Source organism: Tachypleus tridentatus, chromosome 8 (genome assembly GCF_004210375.1).
Source record: "Tachypleus tridentatus isolate NWPU-2018 chromosome 8, ASM421037v1, whole genome shotgun sequence".
NCBI lineage: Eukaryota > Metazoa > Arthropoda > Merostomata > Xiphosura > Limulidae > Tachypleus > Tachypleus tridentatus.
In genome coordinates, this window is record NC_134832.1 from 127151216 (window position 1) to 127175898 (window position 24683).

Genomic DNA, 24683 nt, shown 5'->3' on the forward strand with positions numbered 1-24683 from the left:
TAACCCATTGTGTGTGTAGCTTTGTGCTTAAAAACAAACAAAACAGACAACTTACAGGATATAAAAACATTTGTTTATTAAAAGCGCCCTCTTTCGGACCCATTACTGGAATCATAAAACTTATAATAAAGCTCAACTCGTAGATATCCTAGGGAAAAAGGCTAAAATAACAAGGGTTGTTGAAAACAGGAATAAACATTTCAAATGAAATAATATTGCACTGAAACTCTGGTATGTACTGATATATACGTTTATAACTCGTTCAACAAGAAATGGAGCATGTTTTTAAAACATTTCATCAAGAGAAAGGAAAGCATAACAAAATGAAGGCTGAAACATGGAAACAAGGAAATAACACATAATTGAAAGATACAACTTACAGTGTAGAAGTAATAAGTTTCGTACTGGCTTAGAGGTATCTACCAAAGTCAATATACTTTGTATCAGATATAATTCTTATTAGCAAATCCCTCAAGCTAAGTGTAGGCACTTCCATATTGTGTACGAACGTAATGTAGATGCTGAAACTTGGAACGGCTTACGTCTTTACCAGCCAGCTAGCTAGCTATCACTGTGTGCAACTTGTCATCATTCTTTATATTACGTTAACAGATTGTTAATGAACATCTAAATCTGTCCCTTGAAGTTGGCGCCCCAACCCTGTTCTATTTCTAAGCCTAAATAAATGACGTAGGTATTATGTTTTCCTTTACAGGATTACATCAGAATCATCATGCTATACCAAAATAAATAAATAAACGTTTGTAGAGTAAATTCGCTCGTGACAAGGCCTTTGCTTTGTCCTTAATGTGTCCTAATTAGTATTTAGATTGCGTATCAATCCCAGTTTCGCAAAACTTACAAGTCTTCGTGCGTGTATGTTTTGGTCAGTAGAGTCATGTGAGAATTACAACACTGCCGTAATCTCTTACCTATATTTACCATCTGTTTTGTTTTTTTATTTCGCACAGGCTTAACTGTAAATGTATGCGTACGTTTCCACACACACACGTATATATACAACTTTTTCCGCCAGCTTCTTAATGTTTAGAGTGTTAGGACTGTCATTCAATGCTTTTGTTTTATAAGATTCAAGGAAACAATCAAATATTTTAAGAAAGTTATGCGCAATACGACAAAAATAAGCACTAATTCGAAATAAAATGAAACAGAAAAGGCTTAAAAATAAAATGAAACAGAAAAGGCTTAAAATAGTGTCCATCTGATATATTTGTTTTAAGTCTTAGGTCAGACGATGTTACAACCAAGAACTGATTATTAAGTCGCCTCCTGCTTACTGCTTTTGCACACCACGAGGGTAGCGGAGTGGAAAGTGTGTAGCACGTGTGGCTTCTTTATCATTTTCTGTCTCTATTCTTCTGTAATTTTGGTTATCTATCTGACCAGCTCTTTAAACTGGCAGTTGCTTACAATGTAGCAACTTCATGTCTCGGTTCTTTCTTTTTTTTTTTTTTTCATGGTTCATGGACTTTCAGCTTTCATTTACTTCTCAGAACATCGGGCCATGAAGAACACGGTAATTTCTTTAACGTTCCCCTGGTATTTGTTGCTGTTGATCTCAATGGTTCTTTGTGTATAGGATTTTCTTGTTACAAAACATAAAGCGAGTGCACCAGATGCCACATGGGAGTTTTCGGTTCTCACTCGCTACAGCAATTATTCTTTTGTTTTTGTTTTTTTGCTCCAAGACATGACTCGCGTATTATCTAGTATCCAAATGCCAAAGCTTATATCAAGAAACTTTGACATTGTCTCACGTGACATAGATTTGGTAAAAGCTGATACTTCCCTTTCAGTCTGTCATGGTGTGGGTTCTCATGTGTATTGTAAGTAAATGCTTCTTTTAAACTTACACTAATAGATAACTTACAGTGTAAGCTCAATTTAACACCAAGTTGATTAAAGCTTGGTCAGACTAACCATGCAGACGTAACAGTTTAAATTTACACTCCACTTGTCGAAACAACCCTTACTTTGGTCTGGGAGTTGGTTAAACCAGTCCTGCAGACGTAACAATTTACAGTTACAATACTCTTATAATAATAATGATAACACTAAGTTGATCAGGCACTGTTTGAACTGGTCTTGTAGACGTATGATGTGAGGTTCTAGCTTTTTAGGCCTATTTAGAAGATCTATTGATTTTACAGGTGAGTCTTTAGAATCAAAGAAGATTCATACACATAGATATAGAATAATTTCAAGTGTTGAGTATAAAAGGGGGAAAAGCATTAATTTTCTAAGTGCAAGAATAGAGACGTATCATCAACTGGAATTATAATTGTATTTTTTTTATACTTTGTTCGCAGAAATCACACGAAATTACTTTTATCGCGTTTAGGACTAAAGATTATTGACTAGGCAACATTATACCTGTTCAAACTTAGCCAGTATAACACTGGAAATCCTCATGGTGATTATTTACAAAACTTTGTTATTAAGTGACACTCGAAGAGGACGGTAACATCGTTCTTATCATATGATACTCTTACTGAAAGCTCTTAAGTCTACCTCGCCCGTCCCCAGAGACTCGACCGTTCTTCCGCGCACGTTGTTGAATTTACCTTTTGTTCATGTACACCTCAGGACGACCAGAAAAGCCACTTTAAGGAGTGACAAGGAGCCACATATCGAACTGTTGTTATAGTCTAGTGCTCTTAATCTAACACGTCATCCGATGACTGCTCTAACGTTCACTCTTTTATCTGTTTTAGTATTTACTAGTTGCAGGCTATAGTTTTTTCCTCGAGCTGTTAGTGTTAGTAGATATTTCTAATTTTACTGGTCTGTTGACTCGTACGTGTTTTAACTGTCACTTTTGTGGGATTAACCTTCTGCCTCTGTGTTTTTGTGTATCTTTCGTGTAGTTTTTTTAATTTTGTATGCATTTCTCAGTATCTCTTTATATATGTCAGTCGATATGTTTATTGGTCTGTATTATTATCTCCACATCGATGTCTACTGTTTGTCCATATCTTTCTTTATACATTAATCTGTTTGTGTACTGTATCTAAAGAAAAGTCTATTTTACTACTATATCGACCTACCGGTTTGTCTACTACTCTCTGTATACATGTTTTCTAGTTTTTTACTCTGGCTGTATACACCACTTTACCTGTTTGTCTACTATCTCTATACATCAATTTACCTGTATGTCTACTATATATATATGTTTACGTATATGTCTGCTCTATATATACATGTTTATCTATATGTCTACTCTGTATATACATGTTACCTGTATGTCTACTCCGTATGTACATGTTACCTGTATGTCTACTCCGTATGTACATGTTACCTGTATGTCTACTCTGTATGTACATGTTTACTTGTATGTCTACTGTATATACGTTTACCTATATGTCTACTCTGTATATACATATTTACCTGTGTAATGTATATACGTTTACCTATATGTCTACTCTGTATATACATATTTACCTGTATAATCCGTTATGACGAGGAAATCCACTTATAGAGAAAATTATATATTTAAAAGCGGCTGGTATGGGTAGAGAAGGAAGTATTAGTGGTCATCGAAGAAAGTTGAAACATTGTTAGCTCCTCTATTAGTGCCTTCTCTACCCATACCAGTGGTTTTAAAATATATTTACCTGTATATCTACAACATATATATATACGTTTGCCTGTATGCCCACTCTCTCCTACATCAGTCTGCTTATCTACGCTGTCTTTATACATTCTGCTTTAATTATATTCGTACATTCTTAGAATACAATGTATCACCAAGTCTAATGTTGTGACCTCTGCCGTAGCGACACCGCTTCGGCGACAACTCTATAGTAAATATATGGTGTCTTTTTCCGATTTTTCTCTTTCCGATTTCACTTTTTTTTTGCTTTTTTTTCTTGTTATGTTCAATCCTTGCTTGTATTCTTTTCCTTTTCATAACCCAAAAATCCTCCTGAATTTTCCAAATCTCAAAATTTTCCGTCACCTTTGGATACGTATTAATGAAGAACATCCGTGCAATAACCTATAAATACGTCTTACTTTCTGACCTTCTTTACCTGTTTATCCACTTATTTTTTTATAATCAGATCAATTTTTGTATAATTGTTCCATTATATAATATAAAAACGCCGTAATTTGTTAGATATGCTAAGGGTTGATCTTACTTCACAAGAATGATTTGAATGGTCGTATGTGTAAGCCGAAGGACACAACGTTTGCAGAAGAACCATAAACATTGGGTGTTCTGTAAATTGAACAACATGATATCAATAAAACATTCATGCTTCAAACACTGTAATTCAACAGCAAATTCATTCAAGAAGGAACTAATTTTAACCTTCAGTATATAAAGCGCTTTGAAGTGCCTTTGGCCACTCATAACTGCATGTATGTACGTGTGTCTATATATACACACACATACGTTTGTATATGGCTCAGAATAAGCTTAGAAATAATTGTCACTTTTGATTCACAATGGCTGCAAAAAACGTCGTACACAATGTACAAAATATGAATGATTCTTTAAAACAGCAGAACTATATTTTTATAAAAAAAAAAAACAATTGAGAGAGAAAATTGTATCAATAAACAATAGGCCTACTCAAATAATCTTAGAGTTTACATAAAATGTGATCGTTGTTAATGCCTCTTTGCCCATTGGTGAAAAGAGCATCTAAATTTTTATCCTATTTTTAAAAAAACTTAGCGAAGGGTTATTGGCCTTTATATAAGTTTAACATATTTATATTACGGTGACGTCATCTTTGGTCCTACTACAACAAACACTTTTCTTTAGTGGGGAAAGTATTTTAATCCTGACTGACTGGGTTTGATACTTCCAACATCTGTACACAGCTGGTAAACCAAAGATCGTCATAAATGTGTTTAAAGGTTAAACGCAATGTTAAAATAACCCTTGTTTTAGTTATCAAGGCGAGTAGAGAGTTCGAAGGTTAAGCGTTCCTACCCTGACATGGCCTAGCGCGTAAAGGCGTGCGCTTCGTAATCTGAGGGTCGCGGATTCGCGCCCGAGTCGCGCCAAACATGCTCGCCCTCCCAGCCGTGGGGGCGTTATTATGTTACGGTCAATCCCGTCAATCTTTGTGCGAAATTCCAAAACAACAACATCCTACCCTGAAGAATTCTGTTACTTTTACGCGTATATATACATGTTTCTTTCTTTGTTTTGTATTTCGTGTAAAGCTACTCGAGGGCTATCTGCGCTAGCCGTCCCTAATTTAGCAGTGTAAGACATGAGGGAAGGCAGCTAGTTATCACCACCCACCGCCAACTCTTAAGCTACTCTTTTACCAACGAATAGTTAGATTGACCGTAACATTATAACGCTTCCACGGCTGAAAGGGCGAGCCCGCCACCTTCGGATTACGAGTCGAACGCCTTAACCCACCTAGCCATGCCGGGCCTATATATATGTTTATCTGCATAGTGTAAATTAAATCACTGCAGATTTTTCACACTCTCACTATCCGATTTTTCAACTTTCCTAAATGTTTGTGAAGTCCGTGTCCCGAACATTTTGGACAACCTACTGTCCTGGAGTTCCGGGAAAATTCATTCAAAGCAGTTACACAATTAATTTTAATATCTTTTGTCATTTCAATACACGTCACAACTGCTTAAAAAATTAACTGAATAAATAAGGTGAAATAATTTAAAAACAGCAAAAAACCATAACACTTAAATAATCTATAAATCCATTATTACGGAACAGCAAGTTTATATTTCAAGAAGTTTCGAGAAAAGTTGGACTAAAGAGGACACGTAAACAAATTGTTTGTTTTGAATTTCGCGCAAAGAGCTATCTGCGCTAGCCGTCCCTAATTTAGCAGCTAGTTATCACCACCAATTTTCAAGTCTTGAGCTATTCTTTTCTCAATGAATAGTGGGATTGATCGTAATATTATAACGCCCCCACGCCTGAAAGAACGATTATGTTCGATGTGACGGGGATTTGAACCAACGACCCTAGATTACGAGTCGGGCGCCCTAGTCATTTGGCCATGCCGGGTGAATTTCCATATTTTAGATTATTTTACACAATGTTCTGTATTTACTTATTTCTGGATGCTATAGAATAGCTTCCAGTTTCCCTGTTAGTAAAATAGGAAAACATGGGGATTTGAAACAGTGTCGTTTCATAAGCATGCAGTCTCTTACTCCACGTGGAATAAGATCAGCATATATATACACACGTATTTATTCGCTGACTAATCATCTCGTAAATATAATCTATGCTATAAGAAATTTTTGAACACGAAACAGAAAGAAGTGAGTTGGAAGTAGGAAACTTAATATTTTTGTATTTAAGAAACAGAAGGGACTGACAACTAACTCAAACAGCTCTATACAATTTATACATGGAAAACAATAATGATTAATTGTTAAATTTCAAACATGAGGTTTGTGTAAGTTAAGTTGTTTGTACTTCTATATGTTACCATTGTTCCAACGTAAACACTTTTATTAATAGCTGGATCCCGAATATGAAGCTTGTATTGGTTTTGTTTTTGGCCCGGCATGCGGCTCGTAATCTGAGGGTCGCGGGTTCGATTCCCCGTCGCGCCAAACATGCTCGCCCTTTCAGCCGTGGGGGCGTTATAATGTTACGGTCAATCGCACTATTCGTTGGTAAAAGAGTAGCCCAAGAGTTGGCGGTGGGTGGTGATGACTACCTGCCTTCCCTCTGGTCTTACACTGCTAAATTAGGGACGGCTAGCTCAGATAGCTCTCGAGTAGCTTTTTGCGAAATAAAAAAAACAAACAAACAAGTCGTTTTTATAATTGACACACATTACTTATGGAAACACGTTTTCAGAATTACTTGTATATATTTAAATCTGTCACAAAGGTAGTAATTTTACATTTCGTTTCTTGTAACCTAGGTATCGACACGTTTTTGTGGAAAATTTCCATACCTCGATATGAATAGTAAAATTTTAATTCATCTCTAAAAGCAGCATCAATAATTTTCTTTTATTTTCAGCTCTTGAAACTTTATAAAAAACTATTTAAATGATCATAACAGAATTATATGATTAATACAGTTATTTTTGTAAAGAACCTCAGTGTGTGATTTAACAAAAATTATATTTTATATGTAGATGTATGTTTTAAATGCATAAATATTCTGAACCACGTGATTTCTGAGATTATATCTTAAATCTTGACAGAATATGAGATAATTCTTAGATTTATAGGGAGAAAAAGTATTTTTTACTGAAAAACAGTAAGTTTCCAGTCTAGTCTTATCAAAGAAAAGGTTTCTATTATCCTCTTAAGTGAATTGAATGTTCTATTAACCTCGTTCATGATGTATGCATATATACATTTTTGTCTTTTCGTATATATATTTCTACCAATGAGTCAAGAAGGAGAGAAAACTCCTGTACATGGCACTCATCCATTAATTGTATTTTTGACAAAGAAAATTAAGTTATGACAACTTACTTTCTGGCATCGGACTGATCAGAGGTTTAGGCTAATGGAGTTCATGGTTCGTTAGGGATTCCTCTCTCATTCTCCAAGAGCATTTTTCTTCATACTTGATGTTCGTCTACAGTATTGACTACCGATTAATCAAGAGATTATGTGCTAGGAAATTATCTCTCTCTGGATTTTGGTTCTACGTTATTAACCTAAAATGAAGCATTGCTTGTAATGATACTGTGGTAAGTGTGTGTACTATGTGAATCTTTTGTGTTCAGACTCTTTAAGAACTGTCAGAACGAGAAATAAAAAAAAAAAACACACGTTAATTTTCAGTCAAGTTTTAGTCTTATTGTTTCGCAAGTCAGTGTTTTTACGTGTAATTTATTTCACTAAAATATGACTGGTTTTATAATTGCGGTATTATATATATTTTTAATGTTAAGCCCTTTTCTTTAAAAAAATTAGCTTTGTGTTCTGTATTTTCTATGACTTCATGAACAGTTTAACAGCTTTTGTAGGAAGACAAAGTAAGTGAATCTTATTTCTTGTATTTGTTTTGATATCATATTCGTAAACTAGGCACGAAAAACAAATTTCTTACATTACTTGCCCATCTTTGAAGCGTGCAAGTGGAAATTACGTCTGTGTTTTTGCTGTGGCTGAATTAAAATAAGAGACGTTCTGTTGAATTATCCATTTAAATACATTAATTTTTGTATTATTATTATAAATGTAAGCTTCAACAAAGTATTTCTTTGACGCATGATAATGCTAATATGTAATAATACCATGGGCTTTTCAAATATTTTGTTGTTTTTACGTTGAATAAAACAAATTTGTGGCAAGGCTAGTAAAGCTAACTGCCCCAATTGTTAGTTTCAAACGACTGACCAAAGGAAAGGTAACCAGTAAGCAATAACCTACCACTCTCCACCAACGTTAAGATATTGACTGTTACTATTGTAACGCGTCCGCATTTTAAAGTGAGAGAAATAGTTTGTGGTATCGCACGTATTCGAGCTTTCCTCGCCATTTCCGAAACACAGAACCCTACTAATAGGTCGACCCCGCCAAACAAATTATTCACCTATTAAATGGATATGGTACAGGTGTGGAAGAGTTGTGGAATGGATCTGAGAACGTTGATGAAGTATTTTAAAGCGCTCAACTTTGATATTTTTTTAACACACATTCTCGTGACCTTCCTTACATTCTGAAGTCGTTACGTCCAGGTCATGGTAGCCTATAAAATGTGCTGCTGCTTGTAGAATTATTACGTATGTAATGTTGAGAAACTCGACTAATTGTGAAAATAATATTAGGCATTTCAGTATAGAACTTACAGAGCTTACCTCTGCTAGCAAGTGGTTTTTCGCCGTGTGTGTGTTTTATATATGTATGTTCATGTGCTTTGAGTGGTATCTCTGATTCGTTTAACGTTTCTGTTTGTAATCAATCACACTGAATCATAAACTGGTGATACAGGTAGAAACTGGTATGTGGTAGAAGATACTTCAGTCCATGTTGTTTTTGAAGTAGTAACCATTGCTCATTTTGAAGCGAGTTCTCCTAGGTTCATCCTGATATCGAGTTGTTTAGATAAATTAGATTAGAGTTCGTTTTGTTTCTTCGTGAGCAATTAACATATCAGTAATTAGTTAAGCTGTGATTAGTTTTTTTAATCACTTTAACCAGATAATTCACCCATCTTGTTCTTTATCAGAGTAGACTTGAAGTAATGTGATTCGACACCGTTGCTTGGTCTTCTGAAGAAATCGATGTAATTAGAGAACTTTAGATGTTTTATTTGACTTTACCATCAACATTATTATTACGGTTCTCCGATTTTCTTCAGAAATAATCCCGCCTTATCGATTTTTGTAGTCGTTTCTATGTCCTTTCTCTCCTTAGCTCGTAACAGTTGTATCAACTTCCATAGCTGAATATAGTTTTATTTTTAATCCGAGCCACCAGGTGATCCAAGATGGAAGAAAACGTAATTTTCCTGTGTCATTTCAGTGAGTGTAATATATGCCTGATATAACGAGTTAACTTTGATTGGATCGTTTCTAGTGTCATCACTATCATTTATTGATGTTACATCCGTGAACTGGTTGTGGCTGAATTGAGAGTTGGTCTTTTTGGAAACGACGAATAAATACCGTTGTTGGTAAAGTACTTCATTTCGGTGCTAATTTTTATAGTATTCAAGTAAACGTGTTGCTATTTAAGTTGCTTGTAATTCAATTATGTTTTTATCATGTTAAGGTTCATTAGACCATACTCATTGTGCCACTGAAGTGATGTGTATTTATCCTGAAGATGAACCGTCTTCAGTGGTTTTTGCTTTGTGTTTCTTGCTTAAAATCATAGAAAACCATGAATTTATTTTATTGCTTAAGTCTAAGACTGGCATCCAGTGTAAAGTGAGAAGTAGTATACTACAGGGTGTTCGGAAAGTCACTGTGCAGTTTTGAAAGCATCGATAACGGCATTCATTCAGTCTATTTCAAGCCAGTAACTGATAGCGGTGTTTAGAAACAAAATAAGAAGGATCCAAGCCTGTATTGATGCCAACGGGGGTCACTTTCAACATTGTTTATAATTGTCATTCATATTTACCTCCTGTATTCTATATTGAAACATGTCTGTTAATAAATATACAAGTGCACAGTGACTTTCCGAACACCCTGTATATAAGTCTGTACACACGTAAACGCATCATTAGCCTTTTTTTTTTTTTTTTTGGTTTGGAATAAAATGCCCCTGGTGAGTCAGAGGTAAGTTTTTAGACTTACAACGCTAAAATATAGGGTTCGATTTTCCTCGGTGGCCAGAGCGCAAATAATCCATAATGTAGCTTTCATTAAAATAATAACAATCGAATAAGACAATATACACATTTCGTTTTAATCGGTTTTAAAATGTGTTTTCGAGACTTAGTAAAACCGACAATCAAAATCTCAACTGATTTAGTCTCAACTGTCCTGATCTTAATTCAGCGTTTTCCAAACTTTGGGGCTTGACTCCCCAGGAGACGCAAATGATCTCTTGGAGGGGCGCGAACAATTAAGATAGTCAATAGTGTAATAATGCCAAGTTAATTGTTTCAATATATTTTAATGGCTAAAACAATAAGTAATTATCACAACGCATACAGCATTTTAATAAGTATCCGTGTATTATATCTTGTCACTTAACTTTACTCTATCACTCATTTAAATAAATAAAAAAAAATAGGTAGCCCACTCAAGACATCACATTCATAAAGTGGGGGCGTGGTTAACAAACGTTTGGGAAATGCTGTAATAGCCTAATTCTTTGACTACAAGACTTATTTTATCTTGGCAAAGACCCATTAATGTTTGTTCTTTTAAACCTTAATGGAACCGATGTGATATATATGGGTTAAAAGTCTCAAATATAGCTAGTCCTTAAAGTTAGAACCGCTAATCACAGGAAGGGCAACCAGTCCAGCTCCAGCTACCTACGTTACAACTCCAGGTTGACTGTGGGATTGACTATCACTGCTATAACACCCGCCACATCTGAAAATATGAAGCGAGCTCGAACATTATATCTTTCGATTTGCAGTTCAGCACGTTATTCACGTAAGTATAACCTTCGTGTAGCTTTATGCGAAATTCTGAAAAAAAAAAAATTTGTATCTGTCGTTTAGAAATTGAGCGATTTCATTTACCAAGTTTTATCAGTATCCGTTTTGTGTTTGTAAGCGTTATTTGAAGTGTAGTGTAATTACTGACATTTGTTTATAATTATATACGGACTGCCCAGACTGTTAAACACATAATTTTATCTGTGCATCTTTTTCATACTCACAGAAATGGTAATCACTGGATCATGGTTATGTTTATTTGAGCCAGTATTTTATATGTGTGTGTGAATATATATATATATATTTTTTTTTTATTAAATATAATGACATTGGAAACCCCTCTCCGTTTTGATATACATTTCCGTCATATCCTTATCTCACGTTGTTTGCTCTGGCGATCGTATCTTTCTAACACACAACTCGTTTACACAAGCGTGATGCAATCTCGTTTATATACATATAACGTGTAATCAAGTTAAAACGGAAAGTTTCCCTGCTACTTTATATTGATTGTTTAGCTGTGATACTTGAAACATTAAGAATTTTTCCTTCAAAATAAAAACCAATGACGACACACACAACCAGTCGTTATCATCCTTTAAATATTCTGGTATCTTTTTTTTTCTTTCATTTGTTTCTCGTATTTCGACCGATCACTTGTTTAAAAACTAAATTACAGCCCATGGTGTGTGTTTTTTTTGTTGTTGGTTTTTTTTAAAGTGAAGGCCATAATGTACAAGGAAAATAGACTCACTGATAATTCTAATTTGGGTGTATTGTTAATAAGATATGATGTATGTTTTTAACATTAAACGGTTAGAGTAGAAGCTAAGCCTCTGTTAAAGGCTGCCTAGCGATTTGTGTGCACGTGTATGTATGTTGGACGTTGTTTATTGTCGAACCCCCATCACTCCAAACATGCTCACTTCATCTGTAAAGGCACTCGACTCGTAATCTGAGGGTCGCGGGTTCGAACCCCCATCACACCATAAATGCTCACTCTTTCAGCCGTGGGGGCGTTATAATGTGTCGGTCAATCCCAATATATTCGTTGGTAAAAGAGTAGCCCAAGAGTTGGCGGTGGGTGGTGATGACAAGCTGTCTTCCCTCCAGTCCTACATTACTAAATTATGGACGGCTAGCAGAGATAGCCCTCGTGTAACTTTGCGCGAAATTCAAAAACAAAAGAAACAAACAAACCACATATAAAGAGATCAGACAAAGAGATGTTGAGCATTATGAGAAAGCAAATGGCGCACGTGAATCAATATTAATATTCATTAGTTTTTCTGCTCCAATACTGTCGACAAGGAAAGGAAGAGAAGGGGAGTTATTGGTGGGGGCACCATTAGACAATAGTGTTTGACAGGACCTTTCAACACTGACCTACAGAAAACTTGGTTGTTTCACTTGTCGTGCGTTACGCTTCGCAGCACATATCCACCTGAAACCACCAAGAGAGCTGACGTAGCACTGTCATATCGGTCTTCATTCTTTTGTTACGTGCTAACCTTTCACTTTTTCTTCCGCTTCTATTCACCTCTCTCACGTGACGCTGCTCCGAGTGTAGACCATGGTCGAACTTTTTGTACAGAACTGATGCCATTAAGTGCAGCCATGAAAAAGTGTGTGTGTGTATGTGTATGGAAGGATAAAATTTGAAGTTGAAAAAGAATTGTGGTGCCGGCACGCAATAGAAAGTAACAAAACATGTTAAGAAGGCGATTGACACTGTTCAAGGTAATACCGAGTTCGTTGGAAGACGACGTGGCTGTTCATCAGTGAAGTTTTTATACGTTAATCAGCGAAGGAGATTATTGGTGTCAATAAATACCTTTACTTATTTTGTCAGGGCGCTCGACTCGTAATCTGAGGTCCGCGGGTTCGAATCTCCATCACACCAAACATGCTCGCCCTTACACCCGTGGTGGCGTTATAATGTTTTGGTCAATCCCACTATTCATTAGTGAAAGAGTATCCCAAGAGTTGGCGGTTGGTGGTGATGACTAGCTTCCTTCCCTCTAGTTTTTCACTGCTAAACTAGGAACGGCTAGCGCAGATAGCTCTCAAGTAGCTTTACGCGAAAATAAGAACAAACCAAACAAACAAGGAGACCAAATGAGGTGTGTTGTCTTTCCAGAATGGTTACACGTTAAATGTCTACCAAAGCAGCTGTCCTTTCTCTCAACAGAACCCATGTAACAGACAAATAAGTGACAACATTATCGACGTTTGAAACTTTATTCAGTAGTAATTCCTCCAGCCTTTATTAACTGTTAACCCTCTTAATTTTATCGTATGGAATATATGCTTCTCCTTCAAACTGAATCTGTTTTTATCGACTGTATACGTTTGTAACAAACCAATGAAGTACTCATAAATTATTTACGCTAAAAGCATTAAATATTTAGACACTTTATATTATTTTAGAGGTCGCTTCAAAGGTTTTATTTTTTATGAATTAGTTAATGTTGGCCTACTGGATTAGCATTTTCTTCAAAGCGAGCAGAAATTGAGATCACTTTGAAGTACTTAGAATCGACGTAAACGGTTTTATCAAACTGAAACATAGATGAATGACGACATACGTGTTTCTAGCAAGTTAGCCAGTAAATCATACTTGGTATTAAACAAATCTTGACAGAGCTTTTAAAAATTTATCATTTCGCATTAACTGGACAGGTTTCCTTATTATTATTGAAATATAACTCTACTGTTGCATTACTGAACGGGTTGTGTAAATAGATATACAGCGACTGAGAACGTTATTTCAAAACGATTTTGGAGACTCGTCACATCGTTACAGTCTATGTCGCCACGTCCTTTCATGCTGTAGCCATTAAAAACAAAGGAAATGCCTATCTTAGAAGTATGATTTCATGATTTAAATGTGTGAATTTTTTGCTTCTGAACTAGCTGTTATATATCTTTAAAAGCGATCAGTTTTTTGTGGTGTCACACTACTTACCAACCTGACGCCAAAGAATTTTAAAATGTATACTTGACGTTCCACCATGACTCTAGCGAGTGCGATTGTTACAAGACTTTCTGATTTACATATTCAGAGTAACTGTAATATATTCAACCCTCCATAGTCTTGTTTGATCTACACATTGTAACTGAAGATAATTCACTGTATATTGAATCTGACCTTCAATTATTTGCAAACCAACAGACGCTGGATTTTAAAAATCTTCAAACTGATCTGCTCATTAGTTTGGTACAGTAATTACTAATTGAATATGGAATTGAAATTGACCCATGAATAAACTATAAATTGGAACCAGTCAATGTTACCAGGCTTACCTGCAGACACATAGTGAAATTGACCAAAGATGACTAAACGACTTCCAGCCCCAACTAAAATGCATTTACAGCTTCAAAACTCAAATTGACTGAGCAGGATACTGGTATAGATACATACAGAGATTAGGTTGTATATAAACACTTAATAGCACTCTTCTATCATCTACTTTATTGTTAAATAATATTATCCTAATGCTGCAGTAAGTACCAGGGTATATGTGATGTCGATTGGTTTAATGTATGTAACAATCATTCTATCAGTGTACGTTTTTCTGTGGCCATTAAATCAGTATGGTAATATCATTAGAATACGGCTATGTAATACCCATGAAATTAATGTTTGTAACAACTATTTATTTGTCAAGCTTCTCTGATTTCTATTAAATCAGAATAGCAATGGTCACAGAATCAGATTGTGTAAAAACCATGTGAATAATAGTTTAACAAAGACTAAACTAGTCTGCATAGCACCTTTTAAGTGGTACTCTGTAATACTAGCATTTGGATCAGAATTTTTAAATTATGACTAGTAAAATAACTATCACAACAATGTGTATCGATTCTGTTTGAGAGTGATGTGTTTGAACTATTGTCTTCAGTATTTATTACCCAGTGTACTGTATATAATTTTCATTAAGTTGAAACTGACCTCAGTCAAACTAAAACATTCTAATGATTGAAACTGACCTTAAGACATTCTACATCTACATCATTATGGTCTAAATAAACTACTCTTTATCTGGCTACAGTGGTTTTAAGACACTCTACATCTAAATCATTATGGTCTACATAAACTACTCTTTATCTGGCTACAGTGGCTTTAAGACATTCTACATCTAAATTATTAGGGTGTACATAAAATACTCTGGCTACAGTGGTTTTAAGACATTTTACATCTAAATCATTATGGTCTACATAAACTACTCTTTATCTGGCTACAGTGGCTTTAAGACATTCTACATCTAAATCAATAGGGTGTACATAAAATACTCTGGCTACAGTGGTTTTAAGACACTCTACATCTAAATCATTATGGTCTACATAAACTACTCTTTATCTGGCTACAGTGGCTTTAAGACATTTTACATCTAAATTATTAGGGTGTACATAAAATACTCTGGCTACAGTGGTTTTAAGACATTTTACATCTAAATCATTATGGTCTACATAAACTACTCTTTATCTGGCTACAGTGGCTTTAAGACATTCTACATCTAAATCAATAGGGTGTACATAAAATACTCTGGCTACAGTGGTTTTAAGACATTTTACATCTAAATCATTATGGTCTACATAAACTACTCTTTATCTGGCTACAGTGGTTTTAAGACACTCTACATCTAAATCATTATGGTCTACATAAACTACTCTTTATCTGGCTACAGTGGCTTTAAGACATTCTACATCTAAATTATTAGGGTGTACATAAAATACTCTGGCTACAGTGGTTTTAAGACATTTTACATCTAAATCATTATGGTCTACATAAACTACTCTTTATCTGGCTACAGTGGCTTTAAGACATTTTACATCTAAATCAATATGGTCTACATAAACTACTCTTTATCTGGCTACAGTGGCTTTAAGACATTCTACATCTAAATTATTAGGGTGTACATAAAATACTCTGGCTACAGTGGTTTTAGGACATTTTACATCTAAATCATTATGGTCTACATAAACTACTCTTTATCTGGCTACAGTGGCTTTAAGACATTTTACATCTAAATCATTATGGTCTACATAAACTACTCTTTATCTGGCTACAGTGGCTTTAAGACATTCTACATCTAAATTATTAGGGTGTACATAAAATACTCTGGCTACAGTGGTTTTAAGACATTTTACATCTAAATCATTATGGTCTACATAAACTACTCTTTATCTGGCTACAGTGGCTTTAAGACATTTTACATCTAAATCGTTATGGTCTACATAAACTACTCTTTATCTGGCTACAGTGGCTTTAAGACATTCTACATCTAAATCAATAGGGTGTACATAAAATACTCTGGCTACAGTGGTTTTAAGACATTTTACATCTAAATCATTATGGTCTACATAAACTACTCTTTATCTGGCTACAGTGGCTTTAAGACATTTTACATCTAAATCATTATGGTCTACATAAACTACTCTTTATCTGGCTACAGTGGCTTTAAGACATTCTACATCTAAATCAATAGGGTGTACATAAACTTCTCTTAATCTGGCTACACTGGTTTTAAGACATTCTACATCTAAATCATTGAGGTCTACATAAAATACTCTGGCTACAGTGGTTTTAAGACATTCTACATCTAAATCATTAGGGCCTACATAAACTTTTCTTTATCAGGCTACAGTGGCTTTAAGACATTCTACATCTAAATTAGTAGGATCTACATGAAATACTTTGGCTACAGTGGTTTTAAGACATTCTACATCTAAATCAATAGGGTGTACATAAAATACTCTGGCTACAGTGGTTTTAAGACATTTTACATCTAAATCATTATGGTCTACATAAAATACTTTGACTACAGTGGTTTTAAGACATTCTACATCTAAATCATTAGGGTCTACATAAAATACTCTGACTACAGTGGTTTTAAGACATTCTACATCTAAATTATTAGGGTCTACATAAACTACTCTATCTAGTTACAGTGGTTTTAAGACATTCTACATCTAAATCATTAGGGTCTACATAAAATACTCTGGCTACAGTGGTTTTAAGACATTCTACATCTAAATCATTAGGGTCTATATAAAATACTCTGACTACAGTGGTTTTAAGACATTCTACATCTAAATCATTAGGGTCTACATAAAATACTCTGACTACAGTGGTTTGAAGACATTCTACATCTAAATTATTAGGGTCTACATAAAATACTCTGACTACAGTGGTTTTAAGACATTCTACATCTAAATCTTGAGTCTGCGTTCGTGTGTAAGCATAGGTGTCGTCAAAGAAGTGTGGTAGTGATAATAATATTATTCTGAGTTTTAATTTATAATCTATGAGAATTACATAGGTATGAACCATTTCACAGCGTCAATTTTATTAACTAACTCTGGATATGTAACAATTGTTCTCAAAGAACAAAAGCGCTAAATCTCGCAGTTCCATACCCAGATCTCTTCTCTTGTAGTTCGGAACTTTTACGTTGTTTAATGTAACCATAGCGATGCATTTTACTCCATGTAGCTTGGCTGTCTTCTAAAGCTGATATTCAAGCGTCTTTTATGTTTTCCCCTGCGTGGGGTAGCAGAAACCGTTGAGAACCTATATTAGTTATGAAAATGTTATCATATAGAGTGGGTATATTACACATCCAATTACGTGTTTATTTAGATAAGCGTGTATGGATAGTTGTGTATTTAGTTATGTGATCGTGTAACCTGAGACGTGTTTTGTTTTCTTACATTAGTTTTCTCTTTCGTTAATAATATATTTTGAGATTCCTATATTTGTGTTTTGTAACTGATTTACTATTATGTATTTACTTTGTTATCGATGTTTACTTTAGTTAAATATATGTTTAGAAATGCATGTAACTTAGTGTTAAATGTGTGTTGCGAAAGTCCCGCCTTTTCTCTAAATTTTTAGAAGATTCTTGTGTGTAAGATTCGACAAGTACAATGTGTGTGTGTGTGTGTGTGTGTGTAAAATACCAATATTATTGCTTTAGCCGAAATTTCTGGAAAATCTCCTCTCAAACTTATAAATGATAACCAACGCAACTCTGAGAGACAGATATATATTGTTGGTTTATTATAGTTAGTATACTATAAACTCTCGGAAGCTATAACTGTGATAAATGCGTATTAAACGGGAAACCATAGATATCTGACCAGGAACGTTCATAGATTTCGAATATAACAAATCATTTAGAATCAGTGAATTAACTTCGGACGATAGTTTTTATGTGTAAACATCACACGCGAAGAAGTTAACTAGTTTCCCGTCAAATGAAATATAACAGTATTAACTCAAAATCAGTTCACTCATCGTGAACTGTCGATAAAATATTCATTTCCAGACCAGTTAGAAGACTCAATATTGCTTGCAAGTTAGTAGAACTTTGGTATATTAATTATTATTTATAAGAAAGAAAATTGTATGTATCAATCTTGCCAAATATCATAAATTTGATGCATATCGATATTTAATTGACTATTTGAATCGTAATACGTAACCTAATACATCGGAAGGTCGTCCGAGATAAATTATAATACGTAACAGTTTTCATGTTCATCCATCTTTCTTTCGGAACGTTTGTCTCAAGTACTTCAGAAAAGTGGCTATCGTCATATCATAAAAATATAGACACTGATGGTCAAGGGTTTAACACATGAGGTACTAGTAATAAAGAGGCCGATCGTGGCCGAAAATTCATGGTTCATGGCCCTTTGCGAAGCGCATTTTGGGGGCCATGGTGTCCAATGATAGCAACAATCAAATTGCTGTATTAGATCTAACAGGAGTAATCAAGAGGTGGCGGTAGGTACTGTTGACTAACTGCTTTACATTTGGTATATAATTTCAAATATCCCTCGTTTATCCTTGCGCAAATATCGGAGACAAGAAGATATAATGAATAATCAATCTTAACCCTGGTAAGAAAAGTAAACGTAGTGTAGATGAAAGTTAATGTAGTTAAAAAAAACAAAAATCAACTCGTCAATAAACAATGTGTCGAAGATCAAAATTAACATTGGTTAAGAAAACTCGTCAGCAAACAGATCAATTTCTGGAACATAATATTGTTTGAATTTACACTGTTAAATAAGATAAATTTTATAGCAGATACTTTCAGTTCTAAACGGGCCCGGCATGATCAGATGGGTTAAGGCGTTCGACTCGTACTCCGAAGGTCGCGGGTTCGAATCCCCGTCACACCAAACACGTTTGCCCTTTCAGCCGTGGGGGCGTTATAATGATACGGTCAATCCCACTAGTCGTTGGTAAAAAAGTAACCCAAACGTTGGCGGTGAGTGGTGATGACTAGCTGCCATCCCTCTAGTCTTACACTGCTAAATTAGGTACGGCTAGCGCAGATAACCCTCGTGTTGCTTTGCGCGAAATAAAAAAAAAACGAACTTCTAAACTCTGTTGCTCTGAAGTGTTATACTATTTTTCAATCTGTTGTACATAACTTATTCAAACAGCTTTTACATCACCAAATCATTCAATCGTTTAGTCTAAGTTTTGACTCAAGTGAATTAAAATCTGTAGTAAACTGTTTCATATACTCAATTGAACAAATTCACCCTTTTGTTGTGTTAAATAGTGAAATGCATGAACATGAGAAAGTACATTGTTACATTAACATTGTTATGTCTCATCTTCCATTCGTCCAGAGGGGTTATGGATATCATAAACTACATATCACGACTTCCGTGTTACACAAAGCATACATTTAAGTAGATTTTAAATTGATAAAGCCAAGTTTCTTGGACTACGATTTGGTAGACTAATTGATTTTAGCAGCTACAATGCCTCTTTCCGATCTTTGTTCACGAGCAACACCCGATAAGTTCGTATAAGCTGATAGCTTTCAGTGGTAATGGCTTTCTTCGCGGTTGAAGAGAGATTTGGCTCTGTTCTTCAGCTCCCGATAAGAAACAGTTTTATCTGAATTCACGAGAGAAAGAGAACCAGCGAGTCAGCTGTAGCGTCGACTCTGATTCAACCCCTGCGGCTATTATCAGGAGACCCTCGTTCTCAGTGTTGTCTCGTCGATTCGTTTACTTCTTCATTTGAATGTGAGTTTAATGAGATTTATCGGCTTAGACAACCTTCTTTTTAATAAAGAACACAACTCTGGTTGTCGGTATGCGAAGCTGACTTAACGCACTTATTCAGAACTTTGCCATTTCACTCTTCTTGTCTTACAGTATAAGATCTGAATCGAAGGGTTTTAGAAGAGAGCAAACAATAGTTATTTTGTAATATCGTAAATTTTGCAAGAATGGAAAATTGGTAATGAAAAATAGGCTTTTCGTCAACTGTTTTCTTCTTAGCGTATGACACATTTCACGAAGGCCACGTCGTTTTATCTCTTACGTTTCTAATGTGTTTGGATCTATTGTTTTAATTCGTTTTTAGAATTTAACGCAATTATCTCTTCTTCGATTAATTCGAGGTACTGTTTCGCAGATCTACTACTTACGGCTTTTGTTTCACTTCAAGGTTTTGTGTACAAAGCTACCTACAGGGTCACCTGCACTTAACCACTCTTAATTTTGAACTGAGAGAACGCAACTAATCAACTTTACCCAATGTCAACTTTTGAGCAACACTAATCTGACCAAATAACGGTTAGTCTGTCCTGATGGATAGAACTCTTGACTTGCTGTCTGCGGGTCCTGGATTCGAATACCGTCACCGAATGTGTTCGGTCTTTCAGCCATGAGAGCGTTGTTATTTCATGGTCAATATCGCTCTTGTTCATAAAGAGTATCCTATCCGTAAAGTTGGCTGTGGGTGGTGTTGACTAGCTGCCTTCTCATTTGCCTGTCGCTTCTGAATTAGGGACGGCTAACGCAGATGGATCTCAAGTAACTTTGCGCGAAACTCAATAAATAAACAAATAATAGGAGTTGACCTAACTTCTCTTAGAGCAGCCACGGCCACTGATAGTAGAGCACGTTCTTGCTTTGGTGAAACAAATAATTCGGAGGGAAGGTAATATTTCATGTAGGCTGACCTTGCAAATTATATAACTTAGATTATCAAAAGCTCCAAACAGTGAAACTTAGCAAAAAGAGGTTGTTATTGTACGTGTTGACCCTTGACATTAATGTGTACAAATTAAATAAAAAAATACACAAACAGTAATAGTAACTGGAGTAACAGTGACGTCCAAAAATAAAGCGATTCCTAAGAGGTGACGGTCAGAGGGGGAGGTTCTTCAGAAGTACTTAGTTTCTTCAGCTGACTTTGTGGCTTTTGTTTTTGTTGCTTTTTTAAAAGAAACTACACACATTTCTATATCTTTTCATATATAGATGTATTGTTTGTAGACTAATTATTGTTACAGTTACTTATATGTCGCTAACAGTGAGGAATTTCTGCTAAGAGAAGACATACTAAGATAAGAGATTTGGCCATCTTTAAGAATTCACCAGTAACAAGATACAATACAACTACGTTTATGGCAGCTGGCTACGTGAATTCATGAATAACTATATATACTACAGTTTGTAAGGTAACAGTTACAGCCGGCTACATGAATTCATTAATAACAGGATATAATACAATTAATAAGATAACAGTTACAGCCGACTTCAAGAAGTCATTGACAGTAAGATGTCGGTTATAGCTGGATTTATAAAAAGCCACCGATAACAAGATATAACACAGTTAATAAGGCAAAAGTTATAGCCGACTTTAAGAATTCATAATTCATTAACACTAATATATCAGTTATAGCTGGTTTTATGAAGAGTCACTGGTAACAAGATATAATACAGATAAATTTTATCTCACACAGTGTCTTGTAAATGCAGATGCTAGAACTAAATCTGTCACCTGCAGCAGGAAGTCAGTGTTTGCAAATTATAAAGTTACTAAGACAACCTGTGTGTGTTGAAGTGAGCTAACACCATAGTTAATGTGTTTTGTGTTTCGTCGAGGTACTTGTACGTTTGATTATGAAAGTGAGCTAATGCATCAACAGGTGTGATTTTGAGTTTGTGAAGATTGAATATACGTCATACTGAAGCGAGCTAACAAACTAGTTAGGTTGTTACATGTGAGGTTGCATATATGCTTTATTTAAGTGAGATAACCTGGTAGATGTTTTAAATTTTTAAGGTTATTGTATTTAAGATTGTGTATATTCTATATTTAAGCGAGCTAATGAACAGGTAGACGTAGATTTTTGAAGGTTATATTTAAGATTGTATACGTTTTATATTTAAACAAGCTAATGTGTTGAGGTTTCGAAGGTTGTATGGGTACTATATTTAAGCAAGCTAATAAACTGGTAGGAATGTCGAGTTTTTAAAAGTTGTTTATGTTAGATATTCAAGCGAGCTAGTAAACTGTGAGATGTGTCGAGTTTTATATTTGTTGAATGTCAAACTCTTTATGTCCAAGTGAAATTATCAACCCTTAGATGATGTGTGTTTTGAACTTCAACCCATTATCTTTTTCACGGTGTGTACAACGACTGGTCACAGTTTCTGTTAGCTTAAATAATCTGTCATCACGCAACATGGCCGTATTCAAGATATTGCAGCATTTGGCTAATGAAAATAATAAACTGATACCGGTTTCAGTGAATCCGATTTGTAACCTCTTTCATTAAGTTTAATGTTTTGATTATGTAACTTGTTAATGTGTTTTGAAACCTGTCTTCACGAGTCTTACGTTATTTCCAGGGTCCTTCTCAAACAGAGAGTATGTCAAGTATCTGAAGTGTAAGTATAATGTACACACACCTCTATCCTTTGGATATATACATATATATATTCAGGGGATAGTTGCTGTATTGTAAATAGTATATGATTTAAAATTTAAAAAACAATGTTGCGTGCTATTGTCATATAGTACGTGAGAGAACACTAACAAAACACTGTTACTTCCATCATGCTATCTCTTACCTTCTTCCTTCTAAAGATAAACTGTGTTTATTAGTCTATTCGTCGAGTTGATAGATCAGTACTGAATTGTGCTGTCTGCAGTGCATGTTTATCGACAATTACACGGCTTTTCTGGACGTTTGTTTCAAGAATGTTTGAACACTATGGTATTATGGTTACCGGTTTCATTTACTATCGTTTCAAGAATGTTTGGACACTACCGGTTTCATTTACTATTGGATACAGTCTGACACAGGAAGAAGCGAGTTCCTGGGCCTTTGTTTCGGGAGTGTTTAAAGTTTGTCTTTTTACTTAATTTTATCCGTGGCAATAACAACTTTCCGTAATCGTATCTTATGTCGCCTGCATTTGCCATTTTCGGAACAATATTATGAAGTCGTGAAGCAACGTCGTGTGTTGTTTCCTTTTAGATTAGTTATTTTTCAGATGAAAATAAAAAATAACGGATTTAACCAGTTCTGTAAGCGTGTTCTATGTCCTTAGAATAACGTTGATTAGATTAAGGAAATGTAACAGGATCCTTTTCTTTCGGGAATTTTGCATAATCACGAGATTACACACATCAAAACATACCATTATTCACTTCATTCTATGAAGTTCATGAGCTCTACAGTGGTGTACAACACAAACAAATACCATATTTCCCCTCCTTCCTCAACAGAAAAGCATCACGACTTTCCTTCTTCCTTCACCAACAAACATTTGAACAAACACTCAACAAAAACGAGAAAATGTTTTCGTCTGTTTATGTCAGTAGTTTGAGTCTTTCTACCTAGCTGCAGACAGACACGTAGAGTATACCCCAATGAAAGTGTGGTAAATCTACGGACTTACAGCGCTAAAATCCGGAGGGTGGGGGTCTATTCTCCGTGATGAACACAGCAGATGGTCCAATGTGACTTTGCTCTACAACAAAGACGAGTGATGTAGTTTCGTATTTATTGATGAAAAGATGTACTCAGTTACCATACGTATGAGTGTGATATTTAAGCAAGCTATGATATTGCTTTATTGATGTGAAGCAATGATATGAGATTAATATAGTTTACAGCTGTGTTGTATTTTGCTTCATGTTTTGTAGTTTATTTGAGTATGCACGGTCATTAGTTTTGCTTTTCTGTGATTGTCCTGTTGGTACGTGTTATATTTTGTGTTAGCTTTTTTTAATAGTCGTCTCAGAAAGAAAATAAATCAACGTAAACTTCAGTAATTCACAAACAGCGCCATCAAACTTCCAAAATGTGAATATGTCTAGTACTCGTATAGTTCTAGCTGTACCGTATATATATCAAATACGTATTTTAGACATAAAACGTCGGTTATTATGTGCACGAAACAGCAATAAATTTTCTCCCACACAGTTGTAATTGATCTTTCTGAAAACGGAAATAGAGACGTTATAAAACTGAATTCTACTTTTGTCGATAGGTGCAACTCAGAGTATGTACCTATCACGGCTCCATAGACTGTAATCCTATGTTATTTCCGGCAGAGTTAAACAAAAAGAGTTTGTTCTGGAAAGAGAGAGTAGACTCTTAGATTGAACTCAGATGTTGGAAAGATGATGTTATTATGGAAGATATTTTATCATGCATTTTCGTACCTACGTCAATTACGTTATCATAAACACTAGTAGTACACATTTCTTATATTGGCTCATCCCGTAGACTTGTTTAAACATTACTAGCGTCATTTCTATAGCTCACTAGTTTGTACT

The 24683-nt window shown here is 35.1% G+C and overlaps 1 pseudogene across 1 annotated transcript in view; it reads left to right on the plus strand.

The window, feature by feature from the left end:
- Positions 1–24683, plus strand: part of LOC143223449 (tyrosine-protein phosphatase Lar-like) — a 170238-nt pseudogene that overhangs the window by 80005 nt on the left and 65550 nt on the right. Inside the window, exon 4 of the transcript XR_013012919.1 lies at positions 22745–22783. The product of XR_013012919.1 is annotated as a tyrosine-protein phosphatase Lar-like (transcript). The remainder of the gene's footprint in view (positions 1–22744; positions 22784–24683) is intronic.